Source organism: Manis javanica, chromosome 16 (genome assembly GCF_040802235.1).
Source record: "Manis javanica isolate MJ-LG chromosome 16, MJ_LKY, whole genome shotgun sequence".
In the NCBI taxonomy this organism is placed as follows: domain Eukaryota; kingdom Metazoa; phylum Chordata; class Mammalia; order Pholidota; family Manidae; genus Manis; species Manis javanica.
Genome location: NC_133171.1, coordinates 21,380,391 through 21,390,545, shown reverse-complemented (window position 1 = coordinate 21,390,545; position 10,155 = coordinate 21,380,391). Strand labels below are relative to the sequence as shown.

General features: G+C 37.9%; 1 long non-coding RNA gene across 1 annotated transcript; it reads right to left on the bottom strand.

The window, feature by feature from the left end:
- Nucleotides 1-886: 886 nt before the first annotated feature.
- On the bottom strand, nt 887-10,113 carry LOC140846840 (uncharacterized). Its single transcript, XR_012126301.1, has 3 exons — nt 7,590-10,113; nt 4,635-6,152; nt 887-1,410 (listed from the first exon to the last, which is right to left on the bottom strand). It is a non-coding gene; the product is annotated as an uncharacterized lncRNA (long non-coding RNA).
- Nucleotides 10,114-10,155: the final 42 nt, after the last annotated feature.

Sequence of the window (10,155 nt, the reverse complement as noted above, 5' to 3'; positions counted from 1 at the left end):
AGATGGGGACTGGAGTGGGACACATGCCTCCCCAACTCCAGGCCAGGCAACCAGGGGGATTAAAGCCTGACCAAAAGACAAAGCGACACTCCCCAAACAAGGTGCTGAGGCACATGAGCCCCCCATGAAAACATGGCCCGTGAGCACAGGGGCCCATGAGCACTGGGTCCCCCATGAGAACATAGGCCCATGGGCAGGCCTCCCCATGAGCACAGGACCCCCATGGGCACAGGGGGAATGGAGGGTGAAGGGAGGGAAGGGAGAGGGGAGGGCAGAGAGAGGGGAAGGAAAGGGGACTGGGTGGGGTGAAGGTGGGAGCTGATGGGCCTAAGTGGAGGGGGCAGAGAAGCGGGTGGTGGTTGGGCAAGAATGGTTGACCTCGGCCAACCCCAGAACTCCTGCAGCCACAGTGAGACAAGGCTCCAGAGAGGTGTGGAGACCTCAACTCACTGGCAACCCCAAAGACCTGTCTCGTCTGGGGGGCTCAGCAGGCATGGGGGGCACAGTGACAGGGCTAATTGCCCCACGGACATCCCAGGGAGCAGACTGGGAGGGGGAGGGAAACAGACAGCCTGGCTCCTGGTGCCCTGGGTCAGTGCGTTCCTGCCCCGAGAATCCACGCCCACCCACTATGGGGCCACCACCAGGGCAGGTCCAGGGCCACTCAGCACTAGGAGGGCCGGACACCTGAGGAAAGGCCTGGTCACGAGGGGTCCGTCCTGCTCAGAGACATTCCTCCTAAAACATTCCTTGTATTTTCAAGATTTAAAGCAATTTTCTAGTTCCTCCTTTTCATAGAAAACGAAGATTCTGAATGTGGTTTAATCATGAATGATTCATAAAATTAAATACATTCACTAAAAAATAAACTACAAAATAAAAAAAGGAAAAGTAGATATTTATTGAGAGGGAAAGGAGAACCATCTCCAACGTTAGAGCTCTGGTGTTGAATATTCTGTGCGATTTGATATATTTTAATTGCTGTTACTCTATAACACCCTAACCTTTGAAAATTCTTTGGGTGTGCTTCCCTGTTCTACCTAAATTAGCTGATAAATCACACAAGCCAAGGGCCTTGGTTGTTGTAGGAGTGAAGCCTTTAAAAATGGTATCATTCTTCTGATACTGATTTTGTGTGATACTTTTACTAAGAAAAAAGTCATTATGCATGTGCCTTGCACATTTATGTAAAATATAGTTGACATTGCTCATCTTATTCATCCTTATTGAAAAGGAAAAAAGAGATTATTGTAGCTTCGGCTCACTTTGAGAGTATCTGTCCACTTTTTCTCAAAATACTTCCTCATACTGTGGCCGGCTCTGCCTGTATCAGAATCATCTTAATTAAAGGCTTCACAGTTGTCAAAAACAAGCCTGACATCGACAGCAAAGGCTTCCAGGTTTGGATACCTGAAAGAAAACACATGATTTAGAGGTTCTTTTGTAGGGTGGCTTTGTTTTGTAAACAAATGAAATGATAATAAAAAGGTAAAATCAAAAGTAAATATGAAAAGGTAAGAGAAAAAAATTGCATTTAAGCAGAAATAAAACACCTTATATCCTCTTACAAATGGAACATTTTAAAACTTCCATGTGTTCTGGACTATAAAGGATATAGACAGGTTAAATGGAAAAACATATTTCTCAAAAGATCAAGATATATTTCAACTAACTAGCATTTCTCCCCCCATCCAATTTCCGGTTTGACTTGAATCACAATTCCATCCCAGGACTCATCCCACTTGACTAGTTTAACTTTTCTGACCAATTGTAGCACTTGTAGTACCCTATGACCCACATTCACAACAACTTAGTCTCATTAGAAATAATGTCAATGTCTCCTATGCACGATACACATTACAGCTTCCCTGGAGCCTTCACCTACATCCCAGGAGATGCCACTGTGTTAAATCTTCCCCATTTCCTCTTTCTCTTCTCTTCTCAAACGTGCTCTTTTCTCAAGCAATGGATTAGATGATCCCAACAACAAAACAGCACGTGTTATCCCTTCACAGAGAAACACTACGAGGATCTGTCCTTCCATTGGAAGCACTGTGGAGTCTGTGCTTTTTTTGGTGCGATAAACCTGATTCTCTTTCTCTGTAAGAGCACAGAGAAGATAGAATGATGAATGCACCTGCCTAAGCTTTTTGGTAAAAACGGACTGCCTTGTTTCAAGCCAACTCAAGCCAAATCAATACATTTTGAAGGAGGGCTTTTGGATATCCAAATTTAAATTAATTCTAATGTATGATGTATGATAAGCTGAACACTAATTTACCTTTTAGAAATACCTATGAAGTACACACTGGAGCTCTGAGACCTGGTAAAAGTGGAACTATTTCTTTCATCAAATACCTTGTATAGTATTTTTCACTCTCTCATTATGATATATGCAATAATAAGAGAATTAAGTCAGTATTTATGTAACCTCACCCATTTTCCTATTCTTCTGGGAATTATGATTTTTATTCAGGTGACAGTCACATAACATAAAAGTGGCCATTTTAAGGTAAATAATTCAGTGGCATTTAGTATATTCACACATTATACTACCACCCCTCTATTTAGTTTCAAAACATTGTCATTACCCTAAAGTGAAACCTCATACCCAACCCATTAAACAGTTACTCTCTATTCCTCCCTATCCCAGTCCCTGGAAATAACTAATCTGTTTTTCGATCTCTATGGATTAACTTATTCTGGGTATTTCATAAAAATAGAATCATACAACGTATGAGAATAGTTTTTATAAAATATTTTAATGTTACTTTGAGAAATATCTCGCTCTTTAGACTCTTCCTTACTACAAGAAAAGGTTAATGATTAATGTCAGGGAGAGTGGAATCCAGGAAAGAATTCTCGGTGAGATTCTAGGTGCGGTGAGTGCGGTGCTCACGCCTCTGCTGTCCCTTCACAGGACAGGGCAGCTGACAGAACCCATACTCATTAAACTAGGCACCTCCTCCCCTCTGTTCTATAAATTCCTGATTTAAATATTTGAAATATTGTTGGAGTTTTCTTTCCAGCTCATTAGTTTGGCTTTAATCGAACAACCTGAAGTTAGAGGAGCTTGAATCCACTGAATTTTGCCTCCGACACAGCTGGTGTCATGAACGGGATCATACAGAACTGCTCCCCTCCGCCTGCCTCCCTCTGCTATGTTCCTCCTCCATTCACCAGGACTCGTTCTCAAAAGGGAGCTCCAATTTTTGTTAATGTCTAAGCTCTGTTTTAATGTTTGAACCTATGTGTTTTGGGGATTTTGAGGCTGAAGTTCATCCTCCGCCCAGGGACTGGAGAATCGCAGAAGATAAAGTCAAGAGTTGATTTAAACACTGGTAAAGTCTTCCTGTGTAAGTCTGTCCTGGCCATGTGCTACCCACCTAAACATCTGCGTATTTTCATTAAAAAAGCAAAAAAACTAGTTCCTATCTAGACACCAGCTTCTGCTCTTTGGTTCACAATAGAACCAATATTTTAACAGTCTTAAATGTTTTCTGAATTTTAATTTTTTAAAAGGTAAATAGAATCTTTTGAAAGACTGACATTTCAGCCTACAAACAAATAAATCAGTAGTCATTTGGTACATTTATTAATTCCTTTGATACATATGAGAAGAATGTTGGTCATCAATGAGTTAAGTTCTAATCAACACTTCTAAATTGAATATAAATTATAGAACACGGTCATTTTCTCCCAAAGAATATCCAGGAGAGATCATATAATACACTGTTAAATAATGTTTTTAAAAAACACAGTAAGAATGTGATCAAAATATATTTTATGGTTATTTTTCATGTAAAGTTCCTTTTCTCTCCAGAATTACTGGTGAATTTGCCTGCAGTTATGGGCACGAGCTACATTAGCCGAAAGCAGTACAGAGGAATAAAGGGAGCGGGAGAGTGGAGCAGAGGCCCGTGCAGCGCCACGGCTCCTGGCCATGCTCCCGTGAAATGCTTCCTGTGGGTTTGTTCTGTAAGCAAACAGCCTCATTCCTTCCTGTGGTTCCACATGAGTCCAGTATCCAGAACCAACTAAAGCCCACTGACAGTGGTCACTCCCTGGCAGGAGTCTGAAGTGGTTTTAACAAAGATCATTAACTGCAACCAGGAAGCCACTTTACCCTTCGGATAGGATCACAAAGACGATATGGTAAGGACAGGGGCAAATAATAATTTTCTTCTACTTTTAACAAATGCCTTTTTTGTAATCTATGATTCATTGTAAAGCTTTCATTATTTAAAATTTCCAACAATCCATCTTATAATAATCTGAAAAGATTATGAAATCAATTTTTGTGAAATGCACATGAAATGGTATTGATATCCCAACAATGCATAATATAAGCTCCAGCTTAGATGTCACTTAGTCACTTTGGTAGGCTTCCCTGATACTTTTCCTTAACTCCCAGGCTAGGTTTGGTGGCCTTCCAGTATCAAAACAGCTTTACTATTCTATTTCTAATTACTGATATAATTTTAATTAACTTATCTTCCATATCATACTACCTTAACCACACATATATATCCTGTCTCTAAAGGCAGGGCTTGTAATTGATGTATTCTTGGCTCACTATAAGAGTACTGAGCACATAACATTCAATAAACACTGAACAGAAATGATTTACTTACTGTCCACTAATTAATTTCTCTCTAATTGTGGAAAAATCCATAGGCTTCTTAATAACTTTGGTATAACCAGGAACAAAGTTCAAGTTTACAGGAAGATGAAAAGGCCATGCATCCTCATGATTTTCTATTTCGGTAAGGATCATACTAGAGAAAATAATATTTGAAATCAATATCCATGCTTTAGAGTTATCTATTTTTAGTAAAAGTTTAGTTTTCATTCTCTTCCAAGTAAAGACAATGCAAATTAATTCATAAAAACACATGAAAGAATACATTTACTTATAGTACAGAGTTGACATTACATAGGAAAATTCCTACTTACACAAATGGTCAAAAATCACCTGTAGAATGGTGGAACCTTTCTAAACAAATACAATGGGATGTTATGAACATATAGGACAGGGGAACAGAAATAATACCAGCAAAAAGTCACGTACTCAGCCTCCTCTCGTTTTGGTTCCTTAACAGAGGTACAACTGGGCTGTTTTGACAAGTGACCCGAATCATTTTCCTCTGTTGTTCCTTTTCTCTGCTCTTTGCTTAGATGTGGTTCATATAAAAATACCAATGAAACGGGATACTCCTATTTACTGATGTCTGCCACTTGATGCACTACTTAAAGACATAAAAGCTGCACCATTGGCCATAAGGGCATCTAAAAGGCACAGTATGAAAATAAGATAAGCACTACCAGTAGCTTAGTTTGATCATCTCATTTCATTTCAAAATTCAAAAATCAAAGTCGTAACGTCTAATCAATTCTTCTTAGTACCCCCAAAGGGATATTTCTAATATCACTTCTAAAATTTACCTATAAAACACGAATCTATTTCATATTCTCTCGTCAACCTAACTGAAAATTCCCATTTTATTCAATGGCAGTTTTGCATCAGGAAAGATGGGAGAATACGGGTCATAATTGTACCTGATTTGTACAGTTATCCAACTTTCATTTTGACATCAGTAACCCAAATTTTCAGACAGCGGCCTTCAATAAGGCTTACACAATTCAATTAAAAATCTTGGGGACAGATCATACTTACAGACAGACAAGCAGATGTAAGCAATGCACTGTGCTGTAAAGCCATGCAGCAGTATGTAATATGACAGCAGCAGTGCTACACTTTATGCATTGCTATTACAACCACATCACAACCAAATCACAATGCGGTGTTAGATGTACAAAAATAAACATACCCATACCATATCTAGTCTATGCCTCTCCACCTCCTGGTAGAAAGAGTTGGCACAACATTATGAAACAGAAATCACACAGTCATGAAACCAATTTTTAACCCCCCAAAAGACACCAATACGAAAGCAAGGCAATAACTGTAAGATGAAGGGAAAACTTAAGGGGGAATCATAATGGAAAGTTTTAAGAAAATATTTTCAAGATTCTCCCCAAATTAAGATTTAAGAAGAATCATAAAATGTACATTTCAACAATTGTTTAACTTTATGTCTCCAGACCTGATGCTTCAGAAGAACAGCTTGTTGTCTTCTGATTTCTTTCTCCTAAAAAAATAAAAAGCTTTTAATATATAATTTCAGGGAAGATTTAGAACATGTTACAAGTATTGCACTTGTTCTATACTTGTCCATTAGGTCAAACTATATAAAATTGTAGATATGTAATCATTTTTTACTTAGAAAATAGGCAATTTCATGTGGTTCTACCTAACACATAAAAACTGCATGACAATATCAAGGATCTTTATTCAGCAGCCATTTAAACTTAAAATTCAAGGACCTCATGCCACATTTCTATAGCAGACTTACTGAACCGAATGACCTAGATTGTCAGAGCATGTCAGATACAAATGGAACATGTATTTTTTTATCATTTTAAGAAAAAAATATTTATTAAATAATATAATAAGTAGATTTAGAACAACCCTGAAATCTAACTAACTCGAACTCTCTCCACTCTGAATATAAAGTCCCAAACAGTCTATAATTAACAGCATCTATGTCATTTTATACACTGTAAGTGAACGAGAGTGATGAGAGGCAATGGGATCAGCTTGAGATTCTCACGCCTGCCTAGGACTCAGCCGACCATTCCAAGGGGGTGGGGCTTGATGCAAGCTATTCTATGAAGGCTAATAATTTAAATATTTTTATAAAGGTAAAATCTGGGTGAAATTAATATTAAGGGAAGTCATGCAAAAGGGTAAAAATCTAAAGAACAAAGTAAGAGAGTCTATATAAAAAGGTGACAAACAGTTCCCTGGCTTTATAAACTACACAGCAAAACCCAGTCTGTAGGAAATTCTACAAATTACCCAGTTTATTCAACAAATGAATTTCAAGAACTGAAAACACTGTGAGAAGACTAAAGGGGCCTTAAAGGATGTATCAAACATGCCCAATGTTTGGATCTACCTAGATTTTGATTCAAATAGACAAACTGTTCAGGAAATTCTGAGAGTTAAGATTTTAAACAATGAAAATTTTGAACAATGTCTGATATTTGATATCAAGAAATTATCATTTTAAAGTATGATAATGGTACTGTGATACTTTTGTAGCAAACAAGAATTCTTATCTTTTAGATACATTTACAGATGAAGTATGATGTCTAAGATTTGCTTCAACAAATTATGGAAGAGGAGCAGTAGATGGGAATATATGTAAAACAATATTGTTCATATGATAATTTCTAAAGCTGATGATAGGTACATGATCTACATTATTTTGCCTACTTTTGTGATATTTCAGATTTCCCACTATAAGTCTCCTCGCGGAAACACATACACCAGCATAACGCTAGTGTACTACAGGAATAAGCCTGCTTAGTGCATAGGTAATAATCAAGAGCTGGTTGTCCTCCATAAGGAAATCAAAACAAATACAGTTATGTGACCTTATTTAGAGTCCCAAGTACTATGTCCAGACATAGGAAAAGCATCCTTTCAAAATAACCTTTCTAAAACAATTTTTAAAAATTACCTTATACTTCTTTTTTGAGAGAGAATTCCTTTGGTGTGAAGGTCAAGAAAATTTTTTTAGTGTTCCTTTTTCCTTAAAAGAACCTTAAAGCTGGATTCAGCCTGAACCACTCTGGGCACTTCTGCAGCCAGAGCCAGCAGTCCTGACCGCCCTTTATGCTGTGGAGCCAGGCTCAGAATCATGGCATATGATGACCTCACACAATGGGTGCCATGGATACAAGCACTGCTCTTGCCCCCATCACAGATGACAGTTACACCCCACAGTCCAAGCACTGTGCTCTGTCCGAGGCATTTTGAATGTGTTGTTTACTTTAATCTTCATAATCATTTGACCTAGTAAGGTGGGTTTTACTGTCCCTATATTACCATTGAGGGAACCACAGACCCACTGAGGTTAAATCATTTCCTGAGGTGGACTGGGAATAAGGAGCAGAAATGTGTGATTTGAACCCAGGACTGTCTCTCTCTAAAACCTGGGGTCTTAGCCACTACATGTACTTCACTGCTATTACAAAGACGTTTTTATACTTGATACTGATCACAATATTCAGGCATGAAAGCATAGTCAAGATGATGTTATGGCTAGGTTATGGAAAAGACCAATGCATATACTCAGTGTCTACATGTCAAAAAATTATCTATACTAAATCTTTTCAGTATTTCCCAATGTTCTTTGCTGGACCTCTGTGTGAGTCAATCTGTTAAAAAAAATAAGCAAATCAAGACAAAGTATTTGTTATTTGATAGAATAAGCAGAATTCATGAATCAAGTTTAGAAAATCAAAACATGATTTTTTTGTATTACCATCTATTATATACTACATAAAACCATATAAAATGAAATATACATAAGACTTAAATAGCCATTGTATTTAAGAAGCAAGACAGTGGCTTCTTATTTTAGATCAGATGTATTTATGGAAAATAGATATTCTCTGGCTTCAAATAGAAAGTCTGAAGGCAGTTCATCTATTTTTTTATATCTGTTTCAAAGAAGACATTAAGATGTTTCTAATCTCCTTCCTTCCTTTACATGCTTCTTTCCAGTAATGGATACTTCCACTTCCTAATTAGTATGCCTATTCCTTTACTTTCCTTGTTTGTTTATTTTAAAGTTCAAAAAGTATTTTCATGTGTTTTGTTCAAGTTTTATATTCCTCAACATTCTTTTTTCTTTTTCATGGCAATGCAATATTATATTTGTTTCAGGTATACAAGATTGTGATTTGACAATTATGTAAATCTCTAAATGCTTATCATGAAAAGTGTAGTTACCATTTGTCAACATATGTAGATATTGACTGTATTCCTTATACTATATTTCCATCATTGTGAGTTTATAACTGGGAGTATATACCTCTTTGTCACATTCACCTATTTTTCCCTGCCCGTCGCTTTTGGCATCCACCAGTCTATTCTCTGTTTATGTGTCTACATGTTTTTGATGCTGAGATTCTTGTTCATGGACTCAAAGAATGAACTTCACAAACACTCAAGGTAGGAGAGCTGAGGAGAGGCTTTTATTTAGAAATAAAGTGAGAGGACAGAGCTCCTGGCTCATGCCAGGAGGGGACAAGAGAACCCTGGGGTGGTGCATTGTCTAAGGGATATACAGGAGGTTAAGAGACAAAGGACTAGGGATGCAGACCTGCTAAGTGGTCCCAAAATGTTTATCTTTGAAGAGACTTTAATTTATTATCAGTCTTCCAGGTTATTTATAAGAAATTTACTGCTCTGATTTCCTCCCAGGATAGCAGCTTCCTGGTCTGGAAGCATATCAATCAAGACTGCCTGCTTTGCTCCCGAGGTGGGCTGAGTTATTGTCTGTTTGTTAAAGAGTATGTTAAGAAACTTACTTTTTTAACTAACTGGGTGTTAAAATGCAGTCGTATCTTCAAGATGGAATCTTTCCTGTTTTTTCTAAATTGTTTGGGCCTGCTTGCTAAATCAATTGCCCAGGTTGCAAATCACTTGATTAGGGCTGGAGGAGGAAAAAAGCAGCACCTGGGTAAAGTCAAAAAAATAAACTGGGCCCCCAGCAGGCCAAAGTAAATCTCACAATGAATTATCTTGCTTTGTTTTTTTCTGGAGGCCCTCACCCTTCTCTGTCTAAGCCCATGCTCCCTATCTCATTTTGTTTGCTCATTTGTTTTATTTCTTAGATTCCACATGTAAGTGAAATCATAAGGTATTTATCTTTCTCTGACTTCACTTTGATAATACCCTTTAGGTCCCTTGGTGGATGTTGTCACAAATGACAGGATTACATTCTTTTTATGGCTGAGGAATATTCCATTGTATGTATGGATCACACCCTTATTCATTCAGCTATTGATGGACATTTAGACTACTTCCATATCTTGGGTAGGGTATTAAGTGCTGCAGTAAATAGGAGCGCATACTTGTTTGCACATTAGTGATTTTGTTTTGTGCGGGTAAACTGCCAAAATTGTAATTACTGGCTCGTGTTTTTCTATTTTCAGGTTTTTGAGATACCTGCATACCGCTTTCCTACCGGTACACGCACAGGTATGGGAATCAAACTGTGATTGGCCACGGGACCC